General features: G+C 40.4%; 1 pseudogene; it reads right to left on the reverse strand.

The window, feature by feature from the left end:
- The window catches only part of LOC127444318 (dehydrogenase/reductase SDR family member on chromosome X-like), a 94,537-nt pseudogene extending 81,632 nt beyond the window's left edge, over positions 1-12,905 (reverse strand).
- Positions 12,906-14,168: the final 1,263 nt, after the last annotated feature.

Here is a 14,168-nt window from a genome sequence, read left to right on the forward strand (position 1 = left end):
CAGTGTTTAACAGAGAAATCTTGTCTTCAAGAAGATCAGAAGAAGAAAAACAACTTAAAGAAGAATCAGTTGAGTTTGTAAAAGCTGATAAATCAATAGATTTCCATTTACGATATTTTACAGTGTGAGAAGAAGAATTAATGTTTGGTAGTTCCATATTAAAAAAGATGGCTAAATGGTCAGAAAGACCTAAATCAACAGAGGAAAACTCAGACACAAAAGAACCATTTGCAATAACAAGGTCTAAGGTGTGACCTTTGTTATGTGTAGAACAGTCAACAAACTGAATCAAATCAAAACACTCCAATAAAGACAGAAAGTCCTTTGTCAATACTGAGTCTTTTGAGTAAATGTGGATGTTAAAGTCCCCCAAAATAAGAATTCTCTTGAACTTGAGGCACAGCAGAGACAACAAATCAGCAAACTCAGTCAAAAAGGCTTCATTAGTCTTTGGAGGCCTATAGACTGTAGCGATGATGGTAGTGTGAGGGGCAGAGACACTCAGAACAAGGCACTCAAATGAAGTGAACTGTGGTACAGACACAGGACTTATGTTGTATTTTAGGTTTCAAAGCACCATAATACCCCCACCTCTGCCAGAGGGTCATGGGAGATCAAACAACCCATATCCCTTGGGAGTAATTTGATTAAAGAGGAAACCATCACTCTGTTTATGCCATGTTTCTGTTAAGCATAAAAAGTCTTATAATGTCCGATAACAACAGAGCCTTGTTATTCACAGAGCATGCATTAAATAACGCTGTTTTAACCAGACTCGGAGACAGAGAAGAAGATGGGGAAACCTCCAGACATGGAAGCGATGACAAATTGTTAAAATCAACGGCAGTATAAATCAGTCTTTTGGCTTTCTGCCGAAACAGTGGAATAGAGATGGCAGTCGAAGACGAAGAGACAAAATTGGAGGTGTGAGTTAGAGCTAGAGCCTGACCGATATGGGATTTTTTAGACTGATAACGATACTGATTTTAGAGGAGGAAAATTCACTGATTACCGATATGGTGGTGATATAGTTAATTTTTGAGACCACTATACAGACCTTTTCTATGTGGATTGTGCACCGATATGACTATGCAAAGGTACTCAGAAGGCTGCTTTCTTAAATATTTTTATCAATAATTTGACATTATTATTATACATTGTCAACAAATTCTAGAAATGAACACTGAGAAAATAAAGAATAAAAATACAATAAATAGCTAAATAAACATCAGTACTGTATGTTCAGTATCAGTCAGTTGCTGACCACTTAAATAAAGAATTAAAATTATAGCTAAATAAAAATCAGTACTGTATGTTTATTGTCAGTCATTGGCTGACTATTTTAATACTGCCAGTCAATTAGGGGACAGGCTGTAAAACAAGAAGCATTTACACCTGCCGAGTCAAGAGATAAACAGCGGCAGTGGTGTTACACTGTATTCTGCTATACAAGTTCAGGGGAAACTTTCAATGGTGGAAAACCAGACTTTTAAATATTACATTTTGTAAATGCAACAACTGGAATTGTTCGGCTTAAGGGGGTACCAATCTGCGAATCCTGAACAAAACAGTTTGGTGAATACATGTTTACACATTAGCTTCCATTCAGCTGACAAGGTATGAAAGTAGCTACATGGTTAGCTACTTAGCTACAAGCTCGTTGTCATGGAGAATAAAAGATGGATTGGTTGTTTATTTACTTTCCAGCATTGTGTCTCACCAACTAGGTAACAACGTAGCATGAAATCAGCACTAAACAGACACAATCCACCACGGCACCGTTGTCTGCTGAGCTGCAAAAAGATGCGCTGATGCTTACCTTTCAATCTGCTACATTACTGACTGCACTGACAAAATATAGCTGGCTAAACAGATGTGATAAACATGAGTGACATGGTTGTCAGGGACAGGGTTAACATTATTTGAGTTATATTGAAAAGGGAAAATGATGGGGTCATTGTTTATTAACTTTCCAGTATGTACTACCAATCTAGTTAGCAACTTACTGTGAAGACACCTCTTAACTCTGCACTGTCAGCAGAACCACCGTCAGCTCAGCTCTGTAAACAATGGAGTCGGAGCATGTTCTGCTAGAAAAACTACGTTATGACACCAATTCTAAATCACCCCAAGCATTGTTTTCTGCATTATATGTTCTGAAAAAAAAGTTTCATTTCAGTGCATATGGTAAAACATTTACGCTGATACCTATATATCTGTGAAAGGCTAATATCGGCCGACTGATAAATCGGTTGGGCACTAGTTAGAGCTACTTAGACTTATAAAAAGCACTCAAAATTTTGAGTTTGAAATTCTCAAGAAGAATCTGTTGACGTGGACCATGTTTTGCAAAAAAGAGATCTCAGAAGACCTACGATCATTAATTGTTGCTTTGCATAAAGCTGAAAAGGGTAACAAAGTTATCTCGAAGAGCTTACATATTCATCTGTCCACAATTAGACAAACTGTCTATAAATGGATACGATTTAGTACTGTGCCTACTCTCCCTAGAAGTTGCCGTCCAGCCAAGATGACTCAAATGGCATGCCACAGAATCTCAATGAGGTAAAAAGAACCATAGAGTTACAGCTAAAGACTTGAAGGAATCATTGAAACTGGTTAACATCTCTGTTTGTGAGGCATGGTGTCCATGGCAAGACACTATGAAGTAAACCGCTGCTTTCCAACAAACATTCCTTGCCTTTATTCTAGAATTGAAGATGTCTTCGCATACAATATTATTGTGGACAATATTAGCCCAAAAAGCATGCACAGATGCATACTTCCAAAATCCACTTGGAAAAAGTATACCATCCAAGCAAATCTTTGGCAAACTATTTCAATGCACTATAATTTGGGACACACTAATCCTAATCTTACATACTATTTAGGACAGACAGTATGTGAATTGGGATGCAGCCCGTGCAAAGTAGAGGAAGAGACAGATAAACAGATATTTAATGGCCACACAATATGTATGTCACATTTCAGCACAGCTTGGTCAAATAACTGAAGTAAATCACATGTTTATCAAATTTCCGCCCTTGCGGAGAGAGAGCTCTTGCAGCTGAAGCTACAGAGGTTAGTTCACTCTCCGTCTCTGTAGCGGATGTAACCCGATCCTTCCGACGGGTGAATATCCGCAAAGCCGCGGGTCCAGACAGCATTCCGGGCCTCGTCATCAGAGTGTGCACGAACCAACTGGCTGGTGTTTTTACAGACATTTTCAACCTTTCCCTCTCTTTGTCTGTAGTCCCCACATGCTTTAAAACGTCCACCATTGTGCCTGTTCCAAAGCAATCCAAAATCACTTGCTTAAATGACTGGCGTCCTGTTGCTCAGACCCCCATCATCAGCAAATGCTTTGAGAGACTAATCAGAGATTACATCTGCTCTGTGCTGCCTCCATCACTGGACCCATTGCAGTTTGCTTACCACAACAATTGCTCCACTGATGATGCCATTGCATCTAAAATACACACTGCTCTCTCCCACCTGGAAAAAAAGAACACTTATGTGAGAATGTTGTTTGTAGACTACAGCTCAGCATTCAACACCATAGTGCCCTCCATAGTGCCCTGCTGTCAGTCAAATTTACTTGATAAGAAACTCTGGGCACTGGGCTTAAACAGCTCACTGTGCAGTTGGATCCTGGACTTCCTGTCAAGCAGATGCCAGGTGGTTAGAATGGGCAGCAACATCTCCTCATCACTGACCCTCAACACTGGAGCCCTGCAGGGCTGTGTTCTCAGCCCACTCCTGTATTCCCTGTACACACATGACTGTGTGGCAACACACAGCTCCAATGCCATCATTAAGTTTGCTGATGATACGACAGTGGTTGGTCTGATCACTGACAATGATGAAACAGCCTACAGAGAGGAGGTGCACACTCTGACACACTGGTGTCAGTAGCATAACATCTCCCTCAACATCAGTAAGACAAAGGAGCTTGTGGTGGACTTCAGGAGAAGAGATAGAGAACACAGTCCCATCACCATCAATGGAGCACCAGTGGAGAGAGTCAGCAGCTTCAAGTTCCTGGGTGTCCACATCACTGATGAACTCACATGGTCCATCCACACTGAAGCCGTTGTGAAGAAGGCTCATTAGCGCCTCTTCTTCCTGAGATGGCTGAGGAAGTTTGGAATGAACCACCATATCCTCACACTGTTCTACACCTGCACTGTAGAAAGCATCCTGACTGGATGCATCTCCACCTGGTACGGCAATATCACCGCCCACAACCGCAAAGCCCTGCAAAGGGTGGTGCGAACTGCCAGACACATCATTGGAGGTGAGCTTCCCTCCCTCCAGGACATATATACCAGGCGGTGTGTGAAAAAAACTCGGAGGATCATCAGCACTGCACTTTATTACTCTTATATCTCACACCGGACTGTCATAAATTATACTATTATTATATTATATTCTCTCTTAACAACACACTGGCAACTTACTATCAACCGACAGCCTGAATGTCAATACAGTACAATACAACCTACTGTACATTTTATATATACTATATATACTATTTTTATTGTGTAATGTGTATTCTATATTGTGTGTATTGTATACTGTACATTGTATGTTATTATTTGTATATTGTGTTATGTGTAATTATGTATATATTAGATTTTAAATTGTGTTGTAAATCTGATGTTTATTGTAAATTGGTATATGTCTCATCACTGTCACGACTACTATGTTGCTTGGAACTGTACCCAAGAATTTCACACACTATTGCACTTGTGTATATGGTTGTGTGACAATAAAAGTGATTTGATTTGATTTGATTAAATCTTAAGAGTGTGTGTCATTATGGCAGGCTTTATGACCACATCTTACATCTGACAAAGATGATTTCTGAGAACTGAAAACAATTGTGATGAGCTACAAAGGCCCCAGTCAGTCACACATCATGCCACAGATCAGGAGCTGCAGCAGCTGCGTTGAGAGAGAGAGAGACAAACAGAGGAATGGGTGGAAAAACTATGGGAACATAACTGTCAGCCCAACCAGAGTGACTGAATCCATAACGCATTGACAGGGTGTATTGCTGCCTGCCACGGCTCCGCTCTGCATGTCTGCCTTGTGTCGTCAGTCCAGGAGAGACGAAAGCGGATCAGCGTGGGGCGAGTGTGTCTGCCAGCAGCGCTCTGCCCTGAATCAGTCACTCAGCACTATCTGTCTGAGACGCAGAGTAAAGGGTCAACGTGACCCCATGAAGAGCTTAGCCAGTGCCATTTTGGGTGGTTTGGTTCACTCGAGCTTGGGTACATTCAATTCAAACTATTCAAATTCAATTCATTTCAACTCCAATCACTTCAGTCAGGGCTGGGGATAGGTCAATCTAATTTACTACAGTTTAGATTAATTAAGTTCAATTCAGTTCAATTCAGCTCATTCCCTAATGGACATCAGCATGGATCATAATGAAGCTTCTGTTGATGCAATGTGTGCGCTTTTAGTCAACAGTTTACTCTGACTCAAAAGCAAAGACACGATTACTTAAATGGGTATGAAATTGCCAAATGTTATCGGTAAACATTTTCAAGTGTGACTGCTATGACCCCACACAATGCTTTTAAACCAGCACCATCCTGACTCAGTCAGCACTTGGTTTTAGCAATAACTCAGGACTGGCATCATTTACAACTTCCAATTCACATGAACGCAGTTAAGAATTAAACATCGTACACTGGAAATAATATGGCTGCTTAACTTCAAAGACTCTAATTATACTTAAATAGGTGAGCCAAACGCATAATTGTGCACTATTCGATGCCATTTTGTAGTGTAATTAAGGCAAATAGTTTGTTTACACTGAAAATGCTATTAAAAGAAGTGTACTACGAGTACACGGATGCTGTATTGCTTTACCCGAAATAATGGAGTGTGGAATGTTAAACACTTCATGCATTCAGCAGTCACGCTTGCACTACGTAGCAGAAAGGGCAGAGTAACCTGGATGCTATGCTGGTCTGACAAAACAATTATTGGTGAATGTGGCAACAAGCAAAACTTCTGTGAAGGCAGTACCTTAACCTCGTGCGACCTTGTGTATACATGCGTGGACATTGTATTTTGGCTTCGCTATACTCAAAGCATAATTTAATTTAAACTGACTGATCTCAGTTCAGTAGACCCCGTGCTGTCAGTAAAGGGTTAAACTTTCGACGTATGGAGTCATGTGACAAAACAACATGGCACCGATCTCAGCGGAGTTTGTCTTTGGGAGAAACGGCAACAAAAATACACCTGGTAAAAAACCAGGTTTTTACATTGAAACCTGTTTGAGTCAAAAGATTAAATCAAATCAAATCAAATCAAATCACTTTATTGTCATGACAGTGATGAGACATATACCAATTTACAATAAACATCATATTTACACAACACAATTTACATATCTAATATACACATAATTACAACACAATATACAAATAATAATATACAATGTACAGTATACAATACACACAATATAAAATACACAGTATACAATAAAAATAGTATATATAAAATATACAGTAGGTTGTATTGTGCTGTATTGACATTCAGGCTGTCGGTTGATAGTCAGTTGCCAGTGTGTTTTAAGAGAGAATATAATTTATGACAGTCCAGTGTGAGATTAATAAGATTAATAAAGTGCAGTGCAGATGTAAATTGATCGTGAGAGATCAAGAGTTCAAATGTCTGATTGCTTGGGGGAAGAAGCTGTCATGAAGTCGGTTGGTGTGGGTCCTGATGCTGCGATACCGCCTGCCTGATTGTAGCAGTGAGAGTAGCACATGGCTCGGGTGGCTGGAGTCTCTGATGATCCTCCAAGCTTTTTTCACACACCGCCTGGTATATATGTCCTGGAGGGAGGGAAGCTCACCTCCAATGATGTGTCCGATGAAACCACCCTTTGCAGGGCTTTGCGGTTGAGGGCAGTGCTGTTGCTGTACCAGGCGGTGATGCAGCCTGTCAGGCTGCTCTCTACAATGCTGGTGTAGAACCGTGTGAGGATGTGGTGGTTCATTCCAAACGTCCTCAGCCGTCTCAGGAAGGTGAGCCTTCTTCACAACGGCCTCAGTGCGGATGGACCATGTAAGTTCCTCTGTGATGTGGACACCGAGGAACTTGAAGCTGCTGACTCTCTCCGCTGGTGCTCCATTGATTGTGATGGGGCTGTGTGCTCTGTCTTTTCTCCTGAAGTCCACCACAGGCTCCTTGGTCTTACTGATGTTGAGGGAGAGGTTGTGCTCCTGACACCAGCGTGTCAGAGTGTGCACCTCTTCTCTGTAGGCTGTTTCATCATTGTCAGTGATCAGACCTACTACCGTCGTATTATCAGCAAACATAATGACGGCATTGGAGCTGTGTGTTGCCACACAGTCATGTGTGTACAGGGAATACAGGAGTGGGCTGAGAACACAGCACTGCTGGGCTCCAGTGTTGAGGGTCAGTGATGAGGAGATGTTGCTGCCCATTCTAACCACCTGGTGTCTGCTTGACAGGAAGTCCAGTATCCCGCTGCACAGCGAGCTGTTTAAGCCTAGAGCCCGGAGTTTCACATCAAGCTTGGAGGGCACTATGGTGTTGAATGCTGAGCTATAGTCTACAAACAGCATTCTCACATATGTGTTCCTTTTTTCCAGGTGGGAGTGAGCAGTGTGTAGTGTAGATGCAATGGCATCATCAGTGGAGCGGTTGTTGCAGTATGCAGTGAGGCAGGCAGCACAGAGCAGATGTAATCTCTGATTAGCCTCTCAAAGCATTTGCTGATGATGGGGGTCAAAGCAACAGGACACCAGTCATTTAAGCAAGTGATTTTGGATTGCTTTGGTACAGGCACAATGGTGGATGTTTAAAGCATGTGGGGACCACAGACAAGGAGAGGCATGCTCTGATGACGTGGCCTGGAATGCCATCTGGACCCACAGCTTTACAGATATTTGCCCGTCGGAAGAATCAGGTTACATTCGCTATAGAGACGGAGAGTGAACTAACCTCTGTAGCTTCGGCCACGAGAGCTCTCTCCACGAGGGTGTGTTATTTCCCAACAAACGAGCATAAAAATTATTAAGCTCATCCGGGAGAGAGGCAGCGGTGTTCACGGCAGAGTTTTTATTCCCTTTGAAGTCCATGATTATAATAATTCCCTGCCACATGCTTCTAGAGTCAGTGGTGTTAAACTGTCCTTCAATCTTGTCCCTGTACTGGCGTTTGGCTGATCTGATAGTTTTGCGGAGGGCATAACTGGCTTGTTTTTGCTCCTCCACGTTCCCGGAATTAAAAGCGGAGGTCCGAGTATTAATTGCCGCACAAACATCACTATTACGGTACGGTACATGTCATCAGAGGTGGACCGGAACATCTCCCAGTCCACGTGATCAAAACAGTCTTGTAGCATAGAATCTGATTGGTCCGGCCAGCACTGGATCGTTCTGAGGGCGGGTGCTTCCTGTTTCAGTTTCTGCCACAAACATGGGGTCACAGCAGCTAATTCAGAGATGAAGGGGTATATTTTGGGCTGTTTACCTGTCAAAACCCTGTTCCCTTCCCCAAACTACATTGGTTACAGGCCTGCTGGCTTGAATTTACATTTTGAAAGACAAAAAAATTGTGAATTTGCGGTTGTGTTTGAGACATTTCACGCCTGATAACTTCCAGAGGTGATCGCTTCTGAGTGGACCACGAGTCAGATGGGGAGAAAGTGGCTGGAGTTTATTTATGTTTTTTAATGCAGGCATCTTTTGCTGCTATTTTAGGACAGCATGAGTAAGTGTTATTTTTCCCCTTTATATTTCATTTATTGTGATTTAAAACCTTTAAATATTGTGATGTTATACTCGCTCATTTCTCAATGGCTACAGCCTTGTCGAAAGCATAAACTGTGATGTGCTGTGTGCATTTGTTGGCTGATAATGTATTAATGTTGTCAGTTAGATCATTAGTGTGTTAAGATAGCAGCTCAATTTCCCCAGTAAACAGCTATGGCAAGAGCAGCATGGTGGAAGGGGTGTGCGTGTGTGTGTGTGTGTGTGTGTGTGTGTGTGTGTGTGTGTGTGTCGACTGCTAACTCACATTCAGATCTGCAATGCCCACTTTTCACAATCTAATCAACAACCGACAGATAAAAATCAAGTCCTCGCCCTACATTGTTTTCTGTTTTCGATAAGCCATTTCATCCAGAAATAAATCAAAATATGGAAGTCGGTCGCAACATCCGTTTCATGCCAACTTTAAAGTAACTGAATGACTTTCTTTTCCGCTGACATCATGATGGCATGGGTGGGGAAAATAGCTAAACACTCCAACAAACTGTTTTAAACACTCACCTCCAACCACCTACTAGCTGCTAGCTGTGACCACCACATGAAACTAGCATAGAAATGCTAAGGAGATGTGTTTTCTAATATTTTTATCCCAAAATCCTGTTTACTACTAATACTAACCCAGTCTTCAAATGTCTTTCCTTTTTGTACGACTTAAAGAATTGCTCTTTTTCAACCCCTCCCATTCAACCACTTAGCTTCATTCTGCTATATAAACCAAAGTCTTTCTAGCAAGTCAGTCCACTGTCAGCCATCTTTGGAGTGCTCTCGGGAGGCTATTTCCAGTCATGCCAGTGCAGCTCCTATCTACTTGAATGGGAAAAGACTGAAATCTCCTAAAAGGTTGGTCAACATCATCAAAGGACATATTTCAAATCAGCAGTAAAATCTGACAACACTGGTATCATAAACTGTGCTTCTTACCTCAGATTACGCTAAAACAATGCAATTTCCTCAGCTTGTATAGCAAATGCGCATACACGTTGCCAATTTGATTGACAGGCAATGTCTGTATTTAAAAGTTGATTGGCTCTTTTACCTGTAAGGTGTGACTTCCTTCTACATCCATTGAATGTTGGCTGCTGTTGGGCGCTCCAATTTCTCCCACTCATTTTGATAGAAGTGACCCATCTCTTTTAAATCATTTCTGGTAAAGCCCACTTTTTATGATTCAATTAATTTGCAATGGTTAAAATCAAGTTCTGCTCATTATTTCTTGTCATTGAATATCCCGTTTCACCACACGGATGTAAAATGTGTTGCAAACGTCATTTCACATTAATTTTTGATAACATTGTACACCATGTAATTTGAGCCTGTAATCCTTACGTGCATCTAGTTTGTTAACTTCACAACTATGCTCAACTCACATGCAAATACCATTTACCTTAAAAAAAAATGTACAGAAAAAAAATTCAACAAAACAACATATTCACAATAATTCATTTGTAAAGAACAAGGACCAGCGAAAGTATTACAATGAGATTGTAGACCAGAGAAAAACACAATGCACATTTTTTGTGAGATTTACCTTTTCCCTGACTTCACTCCTTCTGAATCTTCTTCACTGCTGCCAGACTCGCCTATTCCTTATTTCCAGCTGAAAAAGAAAATGACAGGAAAGATTGGCATAATTAGTAAACATACTAATGATCAAGTTCTTATCACACCATTCACTGGAATGCAACAGCAAGTGTAAAACTTGTATCTATAAACCAGCAAAAAGACAAGAATGACAAATAACATTTAACAAATGTATAACAGTCTACTCAACATATCAATTTGCAAACAACACCTCTGTTTACATTCTAAACAAAACCGTAATGTATGTACCGCAGGGCTCCACTATAACCATGAAAGCAAGCATATATAACAAAAGTTGGAGCAAAAAACGTCTTCCAAAATCAAGCCCTGTTGCTGCATACACTCTGTGAGGTAGGAAAAATCATCAGGACCAACTGTCCTGTATATTTAAATGAACATGTGTGGCGATAAATTCCTACATAGGCTCTCCTCATTGCCTTTTAACTGTCACTATACTCTAGATGAATGCTCTTAGTTATGATGTGGACTGACAAAAAAGAAAAAGAATAGACAAGCATACAGATCTCAGATAATGTTCTCAAGTAACAAACCACACCAATAACCTAATAAGAAAATATATAAAATTTCACAAGAAGCAGGATGCCGACTGCATAACCACAACTGATCTGTAGGCAGGGCTTAATTAATAAGAACTGGTGTTGGTTTACTGATCTGAATTCAGGTGTGAGATGATACTGTACCAATAACCACATGCATGCCCAGGCTGACCAAATGTCTGGAAATCTCATATCCCATTCCTCTGGTTCCCCCTGTCACTATGGCAACGTTTCCATTCTGCTTGGGCAAATCTGGGCAAGACAGGAAGCAAGAAAATTATGGAAAAGATATTACTGGAAAATTTCAAAAAAGCTAGAAAAATGGTTGTTGTACCCTGACACAGACTGTCCTTGTTTGGGACATAATGTGTTCTTAAATGTGTAATAGCCAGAAGCATCATTAAATGTAGAGACTGCATTCACCATCTCACACATCAACTGGAAACATGCCTATGATGCCTGCTAATGATGTAATTCCTTTACTCTTTGCTTCATATGCATTTAATATTAATTCAAATGAAAAATGTCCATTATTGGTGTCTTAAGGCCTTTGCACAACATATGCGAATTTTCTGCGCAATTTCTTGTCGCGATCAACATTTTGAATCTAAACTATTCCTAAAGAGCTATTCTCACTTGGAGCGAACATTCATATGATCTAAAGCTTATATTTTATTGGTCAGGGCATTTCTTCTCTGGGCGAAGAAAAAAAAATGTACACACTCACCGTAAAAAAAAGCTTCGCTTTGTCACCGCTCAATTTGGCACTGATGTTCGCTCCAGGTGAGAATGGCTCATTAGTAATACATTGTTTCATTTCAAAATGTTGATCGCGGCGAGAAATTGCGTTTGGTGCGTGAAGGCGTTTGCACTGCAAACAAATTATTTCCTTAAACAGAATTTGTTGTCTTGTTTTCCTATACAAATGTATACACACCCTAGATAAATATTAACAACGTTTCATTAGGCATTAGGACCTGTTTTCAAGTTTGTTTTTTCTCATTTTAAGCAAAAACCCTCACAAAGTTCTTTGATTTATTCTCAGAGATTCAAATGAGGGGGGAAAAAACTATTTGTCGGTGGGGTAAGAAAAATAAACAATTCAAGTTAAATTTTCTGAAATAATACTTTACCTGTTATATTCTCTACTTTTCTCTGTAATATCTCACACAATTTTGCTTCTCAAGTAAATGTTTCTTGTTCTTAAAGGCTGTTTAAATTTTCTTTACTGGAAATCACTAAAGAAGGTCTATTATGATTACAAGCACTGATAAGCAATGTTTTACTTGTCATTCCCATGTTTACGTAAAGTTAAACATACAGCATATTAAATGTAAGGCTTTGTTTACACTTATTAAATATTAAATGTTAAAATACAAGTCCTAAAAAAACAGTGTTCTTCTAATGACTTCCTCTTTTTAGCTAATCCCATCAGGATACAGAAGTTTTCAGATATTTTTGATACAAGAGTCCATTGTATGAATGGAACATGTGAATTTCTGATATGAAAAGAGAAAAATGTTCCTTCTTTAAAAAAAATTAAAAATAGTTTCAAAACATCCACAAAACATAACTCAAAGGTTGCAGTTGGTCAATGCTTACTATAAAGTGATAACATTTACGCATGTTTAAGCTGTTTGTTTTTAGGGTTAGGCTTGACACAGACAGCAGCCTATGAGCCGCACTGTACAAACTGTGAATCTGAGACTAAATGTCTCAGTATCAGAGGTCTAAGAAAGAACCGTTAAACGCACCTGTCAACTTGTACAGTTAGTTTGACAGCTGTTAGGGAAAAACACATGTTAGATCACCACAAATCTTTAAGGATAAAATCCTAACCTGGCAGGGTAAAGGACTTGTTGAAAAGCTGGTAAAGGAGAACTTTCACTCCATCTAAGTAGAGTCTGATGAAGCCAAGTATACACGCCAGAAACCGCCACATTTCTGAAGATGATAGCGCGTCTCAGTATTTACGCTCCGTGATGAAGTACAGCAGGAACACTTCAGCAGTTGTTACGATAGTTCCACTCTCGTAAGAAAGAAAGAAAGAAAGAAAGAAAGGGCTTGTCAAACATTTACAGTTTTTTACAGATGGTTACATGTTTTTCTCAATACCTATTCATTTTCAAAAATCTCTATACTATCAACAAAACATCAAAGTCTGTGGACTGAAAATGAATCATCTTGTTAATGCTTTGATACAAACTAAACCATATGAAAAACTACAGTAGCCATGGTCGGAGTGGGATTCATATTCAGCCCGGGATGTCATGTCCAAGTCAGCCCACACCCAAAAGGGGGGTTGGAGGTGAAGATGATAACAATAAAACAAGATCACAGCAAAAATATACAATATATGCAATTACTTGAAAATTATTTAAGCTCTCCATGTCATTATACCACATACGGCATTCACTAAGATTTTCACTTTGTCATAAGACTTCATTGTATGTGTTGTAAAAATAAGTGAATGTTAAAGGGATATTTGATCATTTCCTCAACCTCATGCCATCCCAGATGTGTATGACTTTCTTCTGCAGAACATGAATGAATATGTTTAGAAGACTATCTCAGCTCTGTTGGTCCAGTCAATGCAAGTAAATGAGAAGTGGTGAGAACTGGGCAATCGTCCCCGAAGGGAGGAGCCCAGCTGAGGCTTCCGCATCCGACTGGACGAGCCCGCTCTCCGATGCTGCGCTTGAGAGCTCATCACTTTTGTGCACCAGTGCAGAGGAGGGAGAAGCCGCTGAAATGCGCCGTCAGATCCAGCAGAGGTGAATGAACAGTCATGGGAATTCAGCTCAGTGAGCATGACAGTTCGGCTCCGAAGAGAAAATCTGAATGAGTGGTTGCATACCAGCTCCTTTTATACCCGTATGTTCGGGGGAGTGGCATGCAAATACCACTCGCCAATTTTCATTGGCCTTTTATCAAAGACCAGAGGTGTCTCGGGCTCCAAAGAGTGACCCCTAGTGTCATTACATCGACACAACATCGAGTGAGTGACAGATAGGGTGACAGATTTCTCTTTTAGCTCATGACCTACTCAAGATTTTAATTTTTTTATATAAGATTATAGATATATTATAAGATTTTTATTTTCTCCCCAGTTTGGAATGCCCAATCCCCAATGCGCTCTAGGTCCTCGTGGTGGCATAGTGGCTCGATTCAATCTGGGTGGCGGAGGACAAATTTCAGTTGCCTC

This window comes from Myxocyprinus asiaticus, chromosome 7 (genome assembly GCF_019703515.2).
Source record: "Myxocyprinus asiaticus isolate MX2 ecotype Aquarium Trade chromosome 7, UBuf_Myxa_2, whole genome shotgun sequence".
In the NCBI taxonomy this organism is placed as follows: Eukaryota; Metazoa; Chordata; class Actinopteri; order Cypriniformes; family Catostomidae; genus Myxocyprinus; species Myxocyprinus asiaticus.